This window comes from Primulina eburnea, chromosome 3, assembly GCF_022965805.1.
Source record: "Primulina eburnea isolate SZY01 chromosome 3, ASM2296580v1, whole genome shotgun sequence".
NCBI classification, from domain to species: domain Eukaryota; kingdom Viridiplantae; phylum Streptophyta; class Magnoliopsida; order Lamiales; family Gesneriaceae; genus Primulina; species Primulina eburnea.
In genome coordinates, this window is record NC_133103.1 from 20,644,605 (window position 1) to 20,661,328 (window position 16,724).

Here is a 16,724-nt window from a genome sequence, read left to right on the forward strand (position 1 = left end):
AGCCTGGAGTCGAACCATCCACCTGAAACATCAAAACAAGAGAAACCGTGAAGAGCATCATGAAGGCCGAAAATCTGCACCTTTTATTTTCTGAAAAATGTTTGATATATTTCGATTTTTGCATGAAATGGTGATCATGAAATATAAAAATAATGATAGTAGGACTTGATTGAAGAGTCAAGGAAGAATATATGCATGCTTGGTTTCGTTTGAAAGAAAACGAAAGAATGAGACGATTCGGCGCGGAGGAGGTGGAGCGCTCTACCTTCCTTCCTTCTACTCGATTTTCTCTCTATTTTTTTCTCTAGTGCTAGCCACGATTTTTCTCTCAAAATTACTCTGAATTTCGTGAATGAGGGTGGGGGAATGATGGTTAGGAGTGTGAGGGAGATCCAAAAATAAAGGGATGCAAAGGTATGACCAAGTCTTCTCTTTTTGAAATTTGAATTGGTTGATATCAAATGGCTTCTTGGATGGATCTAGAATGAGTGGCTGATTCTCTCATGCAAATCTAGACTAGGATAAAGCTTAATAATTAGTTAATTAAGGTTGATTAATAATTAAAAAGGTTAGCATGCTAAAATAACAAAGAATGGGTCAAAGGGTGAGTTGGCATATCAATGCTTAATCAATTAAGGGTGGCCGAAATTACACAATAAAAATGAAGGGGAAATGTTGTTTAGTTGATAAATTTTAATACCTTTAGGCTACGTTTGGTTGGAGGATAGAGTAAACTAATGATTAGTACGTAAATGATAAAGAAAATGATTGTGATAGGATTGTAATATATGGTGTAAAATAATATTATGTTTGGTACGATTTTTAAGTGTAGGATAATTTTGAATTTTTTGATGAAAAGACCAATTTGCCCTTCCCCTTTTTTTGAGCAACTGGCGCCGATCTTGTTTAGATCGGCGACAGTTTCTTACAAACCGTCGCTATCAGCGACGGTTTATTAAAAAACTGTCGCTAGTAGCGACGGATTTGTACAAACTGTCGTTATTTGCGACGGATTTTTATAGCAACGGTTTTTGAGAGACCGTCGCCGATCTTGTTTAGATCGGCGACAGTTTCTTGAAAACCGTCGCTATTAGCGACGGTTCACGAAAAAACTGTCGCTATTAGCGACGGAGTTTTTTACAAACCGTCGCTAACCGGTTGGCCGGTGGTCGGCCACGGTAGTCGGTCCGTCGATGGTCGGCCGGCGGCGGTCGTGGCGGTAAGTGGTGGTGAGTTTGAATTTAGGAGAAGGGTACAATTGGAAAAATAGGAGGTATTAAGAGTGGGATAAGTTATCACACCTAAATTATCAGTATTATTTGTCCAACAAATTGTAGCTACAGTGCGGGCTTCTTCCTATTATCACGGGCCTCTGATTTGATAAAAATCCAACCAAACAGGTGATTAGCCGGGATAAAATAATCTATCCCGGCTAATCACCCGAACCAAACGCAGCCTAAGAGCCTTACCTATCCCTTAAATAATTTAGTGAATTAACACCTCAATTAAGGGACCTAAATGAACTTATTTCCTACTCACCTCAAGTAACTTAAATAATTCCTTAAACTTCCTTTTAACTTAAATCAACTTACTAGCTAGCTAAAATAAAATATGGGAATGATTTCTTAAATCTTAAATTTTATCTCAAAACTCCAACTCCAGTCCGGCCTCACTGAATTAACTGAAAAGATAAAAATTAAAATACTGCATAAAATAAATAAATTTAAAGAAGATAATTTAAATACTCATGCCATAAAAATCATTTTAATTTAAATGCTAGAATTATGCATGGCTTATACGTAGTCTAATTTACGGGTTCTACAAACCTCATACTTTTCCATTCGATATGTGGTAACCACTTGGAAACACCAAGGGAGGGTTGTTCAGTGTTTTATCAACTGATCACTCTTTGTATAAATGAGCATCTACATGCCCTTATCAATTAAATGTGACGTTTAAATTACAGATACTGGTCTCCAACTCGAGCGACTTTTATCCTCATTTTAGGTGGCTGGATCGACTAGGAACTTTTTAAAAATATACGGTACGCTTTCTAATATGTTTCGTGATCTTGCATGAAGAGACATACTTTACGGTACCTTTTGTATATTCGAGGGCTTTATCTATGTAACTTGCATGTGTATAAAATAAAGTAAATATCATAACCGAATAAAATCATGAAATATTATTAAAATTAATATTATTTTTACACAAAAATAAACAAACTCAAAACCACAAATTGGTTCACTGAGCATTTACTCTAACAACATCATATTCAAACCAGCTGCGGTCGGCCCTACTTTAGGGGATGATCAGGCTCTATACCTGGGCTTATTGTAAATGGTGGACCTATGTTTTGTAGCAATATCTGATAAATTAGTCAGATTAAGCCCGGAGTTAATATTGTAATGTACATTAAATATGTTCAGAATGAATGTTTAGATTTTTTTAAAAAAAAATGAGAGACCAACATTTGGTAATTCTAGGCTTTTTCATGTTTAATTGGAACTCTAAGCATGCGAGATTCGTCCAAGATAGTTTGTTCCTAGTCAAAGCGAAACAATACAAACATGTCTTATGCAGTTTATTTGATTAAAATGTTTTGAAGACTACTGTGTTGATAAAAAATTTAACGATTATGTTAAGGAATTACTATTACCTAAGAATTTCGATGATCGACAAAATCAAAACATCACTTAACTATTTCAGGAAATAGCTGCAATCTTCTGTGTATAACAGGAACCATTTCAACCGTATAAACTTACAACCGCCTAGTTTTCAACCGCTTGAATTTCAGACCGTCTACCATTCAACCGTTTGAAACAAAAGAAGTTTAAACTTATTAAAGTAACTTTCCAACCGGCTGTTCGAAGACTTTAAAACGAGTCATTAAAGAGCAATTTATTGCTCACTTAATAAAAGACATTCTCTGACCTGTTCAGGACATTCAATGGTTTTGCACCACTACAAGTCAACCATGTCCTACACCAGTCCTGATATTGATATGCATTTATTTCACTATCCCAGAAAAGAAAGATTGCTTATATCCTACAAGTTCTGATGGTAAAAATAGTTTCCATAGAATACTCAGTAGCAACTCTTCAAGGAACGAAATTCAAAGCTATGCTAGCAAAGATAACATTAAATGCTTTTCTGAAGAACATTTAATGTATTTGCAGCTGATAGTGACACATCATTCCAAGGTTACATGTTAAGATTACTCATCTCTTTCCGATTATTGGAATGGCAGTTGATATAAAAAGAGCTTGAAGTATGCAAGAAAGACACAATCGTCAAGCTTTCAACAATATGATTACTACAAGCCTGCATATTTAAAGAATTTTAGCGCAATCAAAGATCACACACCTCATCCCTCATCAAGCACGTACTCAACAGAAAGTTATCTGATTATTCAAAGATCATATTCGTGTTACTAAAATAGATTGTTTAATTACATCAGTAATCTTTTGGTTATTTTATTAATAGTGGGGTCTGGTGAAGCAAAGGTTCTTAAAATCCATAAGTGTAAAGTGATTACTAAAAGTTCTAAAGCAGGCAGTGTGATAAGTTCTGATTGGAGTGGGCTGCTTGCAAAGAGTTTTGTAAAGTCAAAGTCCTTTAGTTGAATCTTTCCTACGGAGGAAGAAGGGGCGAAGTAGGAGTTTTTTCCCCGAACATCCATAAAAATCTCGTGTCTTTATTTTTCGCAAACTTTTATATTTCATATCATATATTTTGTTGATTAGACTGCCAACCGTTTGAAACTATCATTAGAAATATATAACCGTTTTCAGCACTTTTCAAGTGGTTCATATTTATAACCGTTTGAGAAAAACTTGCAATCGCCTAAAACGGTTGGAAAAAAAAAATTTAAAGCAAATATTTTTCAAAGAGTTTATTTACCCACTCTAAATTCTTTCCCGATTCCAAAAGATTATATTAAAAAAAAAAAAAATTTAAAATTAAGGGGGATGTAAGTAAAAAAGCAGTGCCCATCATTGACGTTTTTTTTTATTGGAAATTCTGTAGTTTGGTATTAAAATATTTCCACGACTAGATTCGTTACCGTCATGTTTTAAATGAGGGCGTGGTAAGGCAATTATTGACATCACAATGATTTCCTATGTTACTTCCACAAAGATGCCCTTCCAATATTGAAATCCCACTTTTGCCCTTTTTCCATTATTCCACTTTTGTATGATAAAATAAAATAAAATAAAATATTTGATTTGGAAAATGTTGGAACAACTATTTTATTTTGATGGAAAATATTTAAATTGGAAGATTTCATTCAAGTTCACAATTCAAATCGATCATATTTATTTGATGATTTGGTACACTGAAAACACAACCAAGTTTGATATAAAATCCATATTGGAAAAATATTAAAATGAAAGGCAGAGAGCATATGTCGTATTTGGTACTTGGTTATCCGACTATTTATCGCAAGAAGCATTGCACATTGTCGTACGGGCAGAGGACAGTGTCTGATATTGGACCCCAACAAGGGTGGGCGATACATTGTTTATAGTAAACTCGTGATTCAATGAATCTGATCTGATTAAATTGATTTATTCCTGATCACTCAAGTTTTGAAAGTGGTTTCAAAATTTAAGATAGTGAGTTCATTGAATAGTTCAAAAATATAAAAGACAAAAACTTGTGTGAGGCAGTCTCACGGGTCGTATCTGTGAGACGGATCTCTTGTTTGGGTCAACCATGAAAAATTATTACTTTTCATGCTAAAAGTATTACTTTTTATTATGAATATGGGTAGGGTTGACCCATCTCACGGATCAGACGGTCTCACATGAGACTCACTGTGGGGACCCGGACGTTAATCAAGTTCTTAATCATCATTGGGACTAATTAATCAATTAAAACAGGGTCTAAATTTTTTTTTTTTTTTTTTTTAAAAGCGGAACGTAGTGACATACAACATATATACATATCAGTATATAAAATACAAATCATGTATTTCAACATTTATTCAAACTAGGGTTTAAAACTAAAGTCAAGTGTTTAACCCTACATCTAGTCCAAGTCCGGTGCCACCACTCTAATCACGATCTAGCTCTTCATCTCCTCGACCCTGGACCTGTCCCACCTGTTGTCAAGTACACATACAGACAAGACAACAGCCGGATATACCGGTGAGAATATAATCCCCAGTATAAATCAATGAAACATGCAATCATATAAACAATATAAAGCATGTAATCAGGTAACATGAATATGAATCCAAATCTGAAACATAAACAATATTAAATCAAACTGTCGACACATAATTCAGACTAGACTCCATCCTAGTCTAGGGATCCCGGTTTCCAGATGTGGTATTCCTATATCGAATTCCGTAAAGGATGGAACTATAATCTCTATTACTCGATATAACCAGTGCCCTGGTATTCCTATATCGAATTCCGTAATAGAAGAATTACAATACCCTTTACTCGATATAACCAAATATGGTGTTCCTATATCGAATTCCGTAATATATTCCATTACTCGATATAACCAAACATCCAGTGTCCTAACCTAACCGTCAAGGACTGTAGCTCTATCGCTAGCATCCTATCTTGAGACATAGTGCAATGTGCCGTGGCGATACCACCACTATCCGGCACTTCTGTCACAAGATAACTTGTCTAATACCTGTCATCTAAATACAAGAGAACAAGTACATTAATCAATGTAATGCAAATATCCATGCAATAAAATAATTGACTTATACATTTCGTTGCAGTCTCGGTTTCCCGCTCAGTCGAAGTCCTGAATTCACAGTCTGTCTGGTAATCACAATATCAATAATCTCATATCAATATACCTCCCAAATCGATAACAATCTGATCAATCTGAATTTAATTCAAAATCAACGGCATAACAGTATCATTTCACTATTCCCGTCAATACCATCTCAACATCTATCAATTACAATCTATAACCCATATCCAATATAAACTGTAATCGATTCATAATCCAAATCTGTCCGGTATAAATCAATATACCCTAAAAATTCATAACAATTCCATAATCAGTCCGTTTCTTAATCTGACTTCGATTCTATGATGTCTATGATGTCAAGAACGTCATATATGAATTCCATTCAATTCTGACAATAGCATAATTTCAAAGAATGTCCAAACGTAGTAAAACTTACGTCAAGTTGTAGCCTACGTTGCTAGGAACTCGGTACTGAAGTCGGATTTAAAATCAGACGGACGGATTTCTCAGAAAATGCGTAAGGATTTTCAACACATATATTCTGACCCTTTTCTCGATTTTTCTGAAGAAACCAACGTAAAGATGTATATATATATCCTAAGCTGCATGTTGGAAAAACGTGTCACCTTTTCTTGAATCTCGGCTGGCGCTCGAGCGGTAATAAACTACCGCTCGAGCGCGGCAGTTTCTGTCCGATTCCTTTCGGATTACACATTGGCGCTCGGGCGGTCAAAAACTACCGCCTGGGCGCCACTTCTTCTGTCCAAGATGTGTTCCTATTGGACTTTGGCGCTCGAGCGGTCATTTCTTACCGCTCGGGCGCCAATGTTTCTGTCCAACAATTGCACCCTTCAAATATAATTTTTATTTCGTGTCCCGATTAATCCTTTCGTAATCATATCAAATTATAAATCAATAATTACCGATTATTAGGATTAAATTTCCGGGCATTACATTTCTCCCCCCCTAAGATACGATTTCGTCCTCGAAATCACAAGCAATCTATCATATCAACAAGGAGTATATACAGAAATGTATTCGAAATTTACATCAGTGAAATAATGCTGGGAATTCTTGTCTCATATCAGACTCAGTCTCCCACGTAGCTTCTTCAACACCATGACGAGTCCATTGTACTTTTACTAACGGAATCATTTTCGTTCTGAGCTGTTTTTCTTTACGATAGATAATCCGGATCGGTTTCTCGACATAACTCAAAGTCTCATCCAGCTCAGTCTCGTCTGGTTGAATCACGTGAGAATCATCGGGGAGATACTTCCGCAGCATTGATACATGAAAAACATCATGTATTCCTGATAATGAAGGCGGCAAAGCGAGTCGATAGGCACGATCTCCTATCTTTTCTAGAATCTCATATGGACCCACATATCGTGGAGACAATTTCCCTTTCTTCCCAAATCGCACAACACCCCTGAAAGGAGAAATCTTCAGGAATACTCGGTCTCCTGCCTCAAATACCAACGGTCGTCGTCTGAGGTTGACATATTTGGCTTGTCGGTCCTGAGCTGCCCTCATTTTTTACTGAATCAACTTTACTTTTTCATTCATATCTCTGATCATGTCAGGTCCAGTCTCCGGAACTTCAGAGATATCATCCCAGTAAAGAGGCGATCGACATTTCTTTCCGTACAACGCTTCGAATGGAGCCATCTCAATACTTGTTTGATAGCTATTGTTGTACGAAAACTCGCAAAGAGGCAATGCATCTTGCCAATTAGTGCTAAAATCCAGCACTACAGCTCTCAGCATATCTTCTAATGTCTGGATCGTACGTTCTGACTGTCCTTCAGTTTTTGGATGATATGCGGTACTCAAATGCAACTTCGTACCGAGAGCTTGCTGCAAACTCTGCCAGAAGTGCGAAGTAAACCGAGAATCACGGTCTGAAACAATCGACTTCGGCACTCCGTGCAGTCTGACAACTTCCTTGACGTAGATATCGGCCATCTGATCGTATCTGTAGGTCATCTTGTATGGAATGAAACATGCCGATTTGGTCAATCGATCAATCACGACCCAAATCGCATCATAACCTCGGGAGGATCTCGGTAATTGTGTTACAAAATCCATGGAAATATTATCTCATTTCCATTCAGAAATAGACAAACTCTGTAACAATCCTCCTGGTTTCTTTCTTTCAGCTTTCACCTATTGGCAATTCAGACACTTGGCTACAAATTTAGTCACATCAGATTTCATTTGTTTCCACCAATACTGTGTCTTCAAATCATTATACATTTTCCTGCCACCAGGATGAATGCTAAATCGACTGTTGTGTGCTTCTATCAGTATCCGCTGTCTCAACTCCGAAACATTCGGTACAGCAAGACGATTATTCACATACAAAGTACCATTTTGGACCTGATATTCTGACCGATGTCCAGCTTTGACCAAAGCAATCGACTTCTGCACATTCTGATCGACTCTTTGAGCCGCTTTAATTTTCAAAATCAGCTCTGGTTCCGCTTGAATAGTATATAATCTCATTGGTCTCTGATCTGTCTCAAATACTAATCTAGACAAACAGCAGTCTTCAATCAAATTCGAAACACCTATCGTCGATAAGGATAGTGCACATACCTTTCGACTCAGCGCATCTGCTGCTGCGTTGGATTTCCCTGGATAGTATTTAATCTCACAATCAAAGTCTTTCAATAAATCCAGCCATCTTCGCTGTCTCATATTCAACTCTGATTGGGAAAACAGATATTTCAAGCTTTTATGATCAGAATAAATTTCGAATTTCTCACCGTACAGATAATGTCGCCATATCTTTAATGCAAAGACTATAGCTGCTAATTCAAGATCATGAATTGGATATCGAGTTTCATGGGGTTTCAACTGTCTCGAGGCATAAGCAATCACATGCCCCCGTTGCATCAATACACAACCCAATCCTCGGTGAGATGCATCGCAGTAAACAACAAATCCATCAGTGCTTGAAGGAATCGTCAACACAGGAGCACTGGTTAATCTCTTCTTTAGCTCAAGAAAACTGGTCTCACATTCCTCAGACCAGACAAATGGAGCATTTTTCTGGGTTAGCTGAGTAATTGGTTTGGCAATACTCGAGAAATCTTGAATAAAGCGGCGATAATACCCCGCCAAACCCATAAAACTACGAATTTCTGGTACAGATGTCGGTCTTGGCCAAGAAATCACTGCCTCAACCTTACTGGGATCAACTGATATACCATCTCCGGATATAATATGTCCCAAAAATATCACCTGTTTCAACCAGAACTCGAATTTCGACAATTTAGCATACAGTTTCTCTGCCCTCAAAATTCTCAACACAGTCCTCAGATGATTAGCATGCTCCATCATATTCTTCGAATAAATCAATATATCATCAATGAATATGATAACAAAATCATCCAAATATTTCTGAAAGACGCGGTTCATCAATCCCATAAATACCGCTGGTGCATTCGTCAATCCAAATGGCATGACAATAAACTCATAATGTCCATACCTCGTTCTGAATGCTGTCTTTGAGATATCAGAGTCCCTGACTCTCAATTGATGGTATCCAGATCTCAGATCGATCTTGGAATATACAGATGAACCCTGCAGCTGATCAAATAAATCATCAATACGAGGCAATGGGTATTTATTCTTTACCGTTGCTTTGTTCAGCTGCCGGTAGTCGATACAAAGTCTCATCGACCCGTCTTTCTTTCTCACGAACAGTACTGGAGCACCCCAAGGAGATACACTCGGTCTGATATATCCCTTGGCCAGTAGATCCTCCAACTGTTCTTTCAACTCCTTCAATTCGATTGGTGCCATCCGGTAAGGAGCCCTTGAAATCGGAACTGTTCCTGGCATCAATTCAATGCTGAAGTCTATTTCTCGAATCGGAGGTAATCCAGGAATCTCATCCGGGAAGACATCAGCAAATTCGCACACCACTGGCAAATCTGCCAATGATGGGCTCGTTTTCAGTAAGTCAACTGAATATACCAGGAATCCATCCGCTCCCTTCTGCAATAATCGAGTCATATTTATGGCAGATATCAAAGGAATTCTAGCACGCGAACCCTTACCATAAAATTTCCACTCCTCAGCCAACTCAGGTCTGAATCGAACTATCTTGTGGAAACAATCGACTGTAGCCCGGTACTTGGTCAATGTATCAATACCGATAATACAGTCAAAGTCAGATATCCCAAGCACAATACAGTCCAACTCAATCGTATGCCCATCGTACTGCAGTTTACAAGATTTAACAGACTTCACTGATATTAATCATGTCCCTAACGGAGACGTGACAGATACTACAGTAGCTAAGGACTCAACAGGCAATGAATGCATTAAAGCAAATCGCTCAGACATAAAAGTATGTGATGCACCAGTATCAATCAGTACATAAGCAGGATAACCAGAAATAAAACAGTTACCTGCAACTACATCATCAGGTGCATCTTGTGCCTGCTCCTCGGTCAAAGCAAAAACTCTGGCCTGCTGTCTCGGAGGCTGGCTCGCGATCTGGCCCCCTCCTGGCCTCTGCTGTGACAGAGTAGATGGTGCTGGCTGAAAGGAATGAACGGCAGAAGATCGTCTCCCTGCCTGAGCCACGGATCCCGATGACTCAGCTGCCTGTGATCCCTGGGCACTCTTCTGGGGACACACTCGGGCAAAGTGTCCCTGCTGTTTACAGATACGACAGCTGCCAACTACTCCTCGGCACTGATCTGTGGAATGTCTTCCTCCACAAGTACAACAGTATGGTCCTGCATAGCTCTGGCTCTGGCCGGTCTGTCTAGAGCCACTCGAACTGGACGAGGTAGTCCCTGATTTCTTGAATTGCTTTCCTCTAGCCTTCAAGAAATCCTTCTTCCCGGTACTACTGCTGCTGCCCCCTTCAAATCGAGGAGGTGGTTATTGTCCCGATACTGGAAGCACAAACGAAGCCTCTCTCTGCCTCATCAGGCCTGCCTCAGCTCCCTTGGCTCTGTTTAGGGCATCGGTGAAGTTGTTCGGCCTCCCAGTATTCACCAGAGTAAAAATTTCAGGATTTAGGCCATTTATGAACTGGTCTGCTACGGCCTCATCACTTCCTGCCACATGAGGGGCAAATCGGAGCAGAGTAGAAAACTTAGCCACATAATCCTCAATGTTCAACTGGCCTTGTTTCAGGTTCGCAAACTCGGCTCCCTTGTCCTTCCTATAAGAAACTGGAAAGAACCGTAGATAGAATTCAGTCTTAAACACATTCCAGGTAATGGCCGTACCTCGTTGTTCCAATGCCCGTTTCGTCGTGATCCACCAATGTTTAGCAACGTCATGCAATTGGTGTATTATCAGTTTTGCCCTCTTTTCCTCCGTATACTCCAACGAGTCAAACAGTGATTCAATGTCGTCCAACCAACTCTCACATTCCACGGAGTTCTCCGTTCCTTTCAAAGTCGGTGGATGAAATGACTGAAACCGTTTCAGCAATTTCTCCATTGCTGTAGGTGTCACATCCATGGGAGGATTCGAGGTACTCCCCTGTTCTGGCATTCTCCTCGGAGGCATATCTGATAACCAAAAGGGTTAGCACTTCCAACAATAATCCTATTTCAAGCCTCCCTGGATCATCTTACAGCTGATCCATTCCCATAATACACAATACCATATCAATAGCAGATAAGTCAGGTAACATGTATTAACACATGAATCATGCTAGCAATCAAAAGCAGGAAAGAAAACACATTCTACCTCGCTCACTATCTCCTATCTCAATCTCAAGGATCTATCGCTCTGATACCACCTGTTGTGGGGACCCGGACGCTAATCAAGTTCTTAATCATCATTGGGACTAATTAATCAATTAAAACAGGGTCTAAAAATTTTTTTTTTTTTTTTAAAAGCGGAACGTAGTGACATACAACATATATACATATCAGTATATAAAATACAAATCCTGTATTTCAACATTTATTCAAACTAGGGTTTAAAACTAAAGTCAAGTGTTTAACCCTACATCTAGTCCAAGTCCGGTGCCACCACTCTAATCACGATCTAGCTCTTCATCTCCTCGACCCTGGACCTGTCCCACCTGTTGTCAAGTACACATACAGACAAGACAACAGCCGGATATACCGGTGAGAATATAATCCCCAGTATAAATCAATGAAACATGCAATCATATAAACAATATAAAGCATGTAATCAGGTAACATGAATATGAATCCAAATCTGAAACATAAACAATATTAAATCAAACTGTCGACACATAATTCAGACTAGACTCCATCCTAGTCTAGGGATCCCGGTTTCCAGATGTGGTATTCCTATATCGAATTCCGTAAAGGATGGAACCATAATCTCTATTACTCGATATAACCAGTGCCCTGGTATTCCTATATCGAATTCCGTAATAGAAGAATTCCAATACCCTTTACTCGATATAACCAAATATGGTGTTCCTATATCGAATTCCGTAATATATTCCATTACTCGATATAACCAAACATCCAGTGTCCTAACCTAACCGTCAAGGACTGTAGCTCTATCGCTAGCATCCTATTTTGAGACATAGTGCAATGTGCCGTGGCGATACCACCACTATCCGGCACTTCTGTCACAAGATAACTTGTCTAATACCTGTCATCTAAATACAAGAGAACAAGTACATTAATCAATGTAATGCAAATATCCATGCAATAAAATAATTGACTTATACCTTTCGTTGCAGTCTCGGTTTCCCGCTCAATCGAAGTCCTGAATTCACATTCTGTCTGGTAATCACAATATCAATAATCTCATATCAATATACCTCCCAAATCGATAACAATCTGATCAATCTGAATTTAATTCAAAATCAACGGCATAACAGTATCATTTCACTATTCCCGTCAATACCATCTCAACATCTATCAATTACAATCTATAACCCATATCCAATATAAACTGTAATCGATTCATAATCCAAATCTGTCCGGTATAAATCAATATACCCTAAAAATTCATAACAATTCCATAATCAGTCCGTTTCTTAATCTGACTTCGATTCTATGATGTCTATGATGTCAAGAACGTCATATATGAATTCCATTCAATTCTGACAATAGCATAATTTCAAAGCATGTCCAAACGTAGTAAAACTTACGTCAAGTTGTAGCCTACGTTGCTAGGAACTCGGTACTGAAGTCGGATTTAAAATCAGACGGACGGATTTCTCAGAAAAGGCGTAAGGATTTTCAACACATATATTCTGACCCTTTTCTCGATTTTTCTGAAGAAACCAACGTAAAGATGTATATATATATCCTAAGCTGCATGTTGGAAAAACGTGTCACCTTTTCTTGAATCTCGGCTGGCGCTCGTGCGGTAATAAACTACCGCTCGAGCGCGGCAGTTTCTGTACGATTCCTTTCGGATTACACATTGGCGCTCGGGCGGTCAAAAGCTACCGCCCGGGCGCCACTTCTTCTGTCCAAGATGTGTTCCTATTGGACTTTGGCGCTCGAGCGGTCATTTCTTACTGCTCGGGCGCCAATGTTTCTGTCCAACAATTGCACCCTTCAAATATAATTTTTATTTCGTGTCCCGATTAATCCTTTCGTAATCATATCAAATTATAAATCAATAATTACCGATTACTAGGATTAAATTTCCGGGCATTACACTCACTCAATATAAAAATTGGATACAAGTTTTTTTTTTTTTTTTAATAAATCAAGAATTATTTATTGCACTGAATTGAGTAATTAATCTTATCGATTTTGAGTAAGATTTGAGGATTTAGTTTATCATCTATGGGTAATAAATTTTCTTCGTATCTCGGTCATATTAGATTATGTGAGACTCATAAATTTTAATAGAATTTGTAATATCGAACACTTGTCATTTTACCAAAAATTATAATTGGTGAGAACAGTGGAACTTAAATCTTGTAAACAGTACACCAACCTTAACGATATATTTCGATTGTTTTATTCGAACGAGACAATTATTGCATCCAAGAACATCACGTGCGGATCATCCAATGACTACCAATTAACCATATAGTATGAAAAATCCATCTGATCGAATGCTAAAAATGTCGATCCCATGTCAAGTCTGCTTGAAATTATGTGAGATATGTAGTAAATATTACACAGCATAAATATATGTGATATTATAAATAAATTTGTACATAAACATAAACCATAATAAGCACATGCAATTAATAGTTTGAAATGCTCTAATACCCCACCAACCTTACACGAGCCACTTTCCAAGAACCAGACCAGCTGCTTAAAAACCATACAGAATTTCATCTATAAATACTCGTGTTCATTCTTTACTTACCAACTGGCTCGATCGCCCTCTGCAACAATTTCTCAATTCTTGAACGACCACAGGACACGATGGACATATTTAATAGGTGTTCGCCAACCAGTTCTTCTTGCTCCGATTCGTACTTCGATTCTTCGGAGATCAATAGAACTCCTATCAAAGGCCCGTGGAGTGCCGAGGAAGACAGGATCCTGACTGGATTGGTGGAGCGGTACGGAGCTCGAAACTGGTCTCTGATAAGTAAATACATAAAGGGTCGGTCCGGAAAATCTTGCCGCCTGCGATGGTGTAACCAGCTCAGCCCAAACGTGGAGCACAGCCCCTTCTCCCCGGAGGAGGATGAGATCATCTTAACGGCTCACGACAAGTATGGGAACCGGTGGGCTACAATCGCCAGGCTGCTCCCTGGGCGCACGGACAATGCCGTGAAAAATCACTGGAATTCCACTCTGAGGAGAAGATTTCAGAAACAGGGTGCAGGTGAACGGAGAACTACTGAGAAATATGAGAGCTGCGAGAGCAGTCATTGTGATGCGTACGATCCGATGACGACGTTGACGTTGGCTCCTCCGGGCAGTATGCCTCCGGAGTTCTGGGATGGGATGAGGAATGTGATAGCGAGTGAGGTGAGGCAGTACGTGACCGAGAGTTCTGGCCTGAAGGGTTTTCTTTTCTAATAATTAATTACTTGTTAAATCATGCTTAGTCAGTTAGGCTGCGTTTGGTTCGGGTGATTAGTCGGGATAGATTATTTTATCCCGGCTAATCACCTGTTTGGTTGGATTTTTATCAAATCAGAGGGCCCGTGATAATAGGAAGAAGCCCGCACTGTAGCTACAATTTGTTGGACAAATAATACTGATAATTTAGGTGTGATAACTTATCCCATTCTTAATACCTCCTATTTTTCCAATTGTACCCTTCTCCTAAATTCAAACTCACCACCACTTACCGCCACGACCGCCGTAGGCGGTCCGTGCGGCTGACCACCGGCCAACCGGTTAGCGACGGTTTGTAAAAATATCCGTCGCTAATAGCGACAGTTTTTTCATAAACCGTCGCTAATAGCGACGGTTTGCAAGAACCTGTCGCCGATCTAATAAGATCGGCGACGGTTTCTCAAAAACTGTTGCTATAAAAATCCGTCGCAAATAACGACGGTTTGTACAAATCCGTCGCTAATAGCGACAGTTTTTTCATAAACTGTCGCTGATAGCGACGGTTTGCCGGTTGCTCAAAAAAGGGGAAGGGCAAATTGGTCTTTTCATCAAAAAATTCAAAATTATCCTACACTTAAAAATCGTACCAAACATAATATTATTTTACACCATATATTACAATCCTATCACAATCATTTTCTTTATCATTTACGTACTAATCATTAGTTTACTCTATCCTCCAACCAAACGTAGCCTTAATGGAGTAATTTTTATCACTATTGTACGTATTTAGTTGTATAACTTTTTTAAAATTATATTTTTACTATCCGCAGGGTGCTTTTAATACACGCCGTTATTTCTGTCAAGTGCAACAATATTAACAGCGCACATATGGGTGCACGCCGTCAAAAGTAATATTTAACGTGCTTTTAATGCACGCTGTTGGTAACGTGCTGTGAAAAATCATTTTTTTTGTAGTGTAAGTCCTTAATGAAATAATATTGAAACAAATGAAAAACCAAAATTACAAAACTAAGATTAAAATTTGAAAAATTGAAAGAAGAAAATAGAAAGCAGCCCAACTCTCTTGACAAATTTGATGAAATGTATGGTCAATGTGATTGGTGGTGTTGGGAATATGTTGTCGTTGTCAAAGGGAATGAATGAATGTTCCCGCTCGATTTATTTCATGAATTTACACAATCGACAATGCGCATTCTTCGTCTTCATATTCTAAACGTGCCAAACTCAATCCACAGTAATTTTGCACAAAAATATTACATTTATGTGGGTATATATGACATAATTTTGTCAGACGTATCTCTTTTATAAGTCGACTATCTAATAAAAATATTTTTTTTACGTTAAAATAATTAATTTTTCTCTAAATATATAAGAGGCGGAGCCACACCATTTTTCATCCGAGCTTGTTCCAAAAAAAAATTAAAATTTTTTTATATGTAACTTTTTTTTTATAATTTTGGATATTATCTCGGGTAGATCAATTTAAATATTAAAAGATTTTAGAGTTTAAAATTCTAACCCGAATGTCGGATTTTTGGCTCCACCACTTAACATATATCATATTGACCCGTTTTATTAATCATGTGAATGACCTGTGAATTTAAATTTTGTTTTGTATTGATTCATGGAATCAGCCCACTAGCCTCTTACTTGGATTTTAGAATGTGGGCCTAAATCTGTTAAGCCCAACGTAAACCGATACCTGCATTATATCGTTCAGGCAGGTATTAGTTTAGATGAGGAAGATTTCCTCTCAAAGACTACACGATTTAGTTGTTTTTTAGCTTCTGACAAAAAAAATCAATTTAGAGCATGATATTAATAATTGTTTTTCATCAAATATAATTTTTTTTTTCAAACTTCTTATTTCTACAAATATTTGTTTGAGTTCCCTACTCATTTAAAATTTTCAAAAATATCATCAATCTTCATTATTATGGCATGTGACATTATTATACCTATCGAGCATGTTCTTAAATACATATAGCCCAAATATATGCAGCTAAACAAGATTTCTAGCCTATA

General features: G+C 38.1%; 1 long non-coding RNA gene across 1 annotated transcript; it reads right to left on the reverse strand.

Moving 5' to 3' along the window:
• Positions 1–701: 701 nt before the first annotated feature.
• LOC140828403 (uncharacterized) lies at positions 702–15,041 on the reverse strand. Its single transcript, XR_012117178.1, has 2 exons — positions 14,876–15,041; positions 702–1,337 (listed from the first exon to the last, which is right to left on the reverse strand). It is a non-coding gene; the product is annotated as an uncharacterized lncRNA (long non-coding RNA).
• Positions 15,042–16,724: the final 1,683 nt, after the last annotated feature.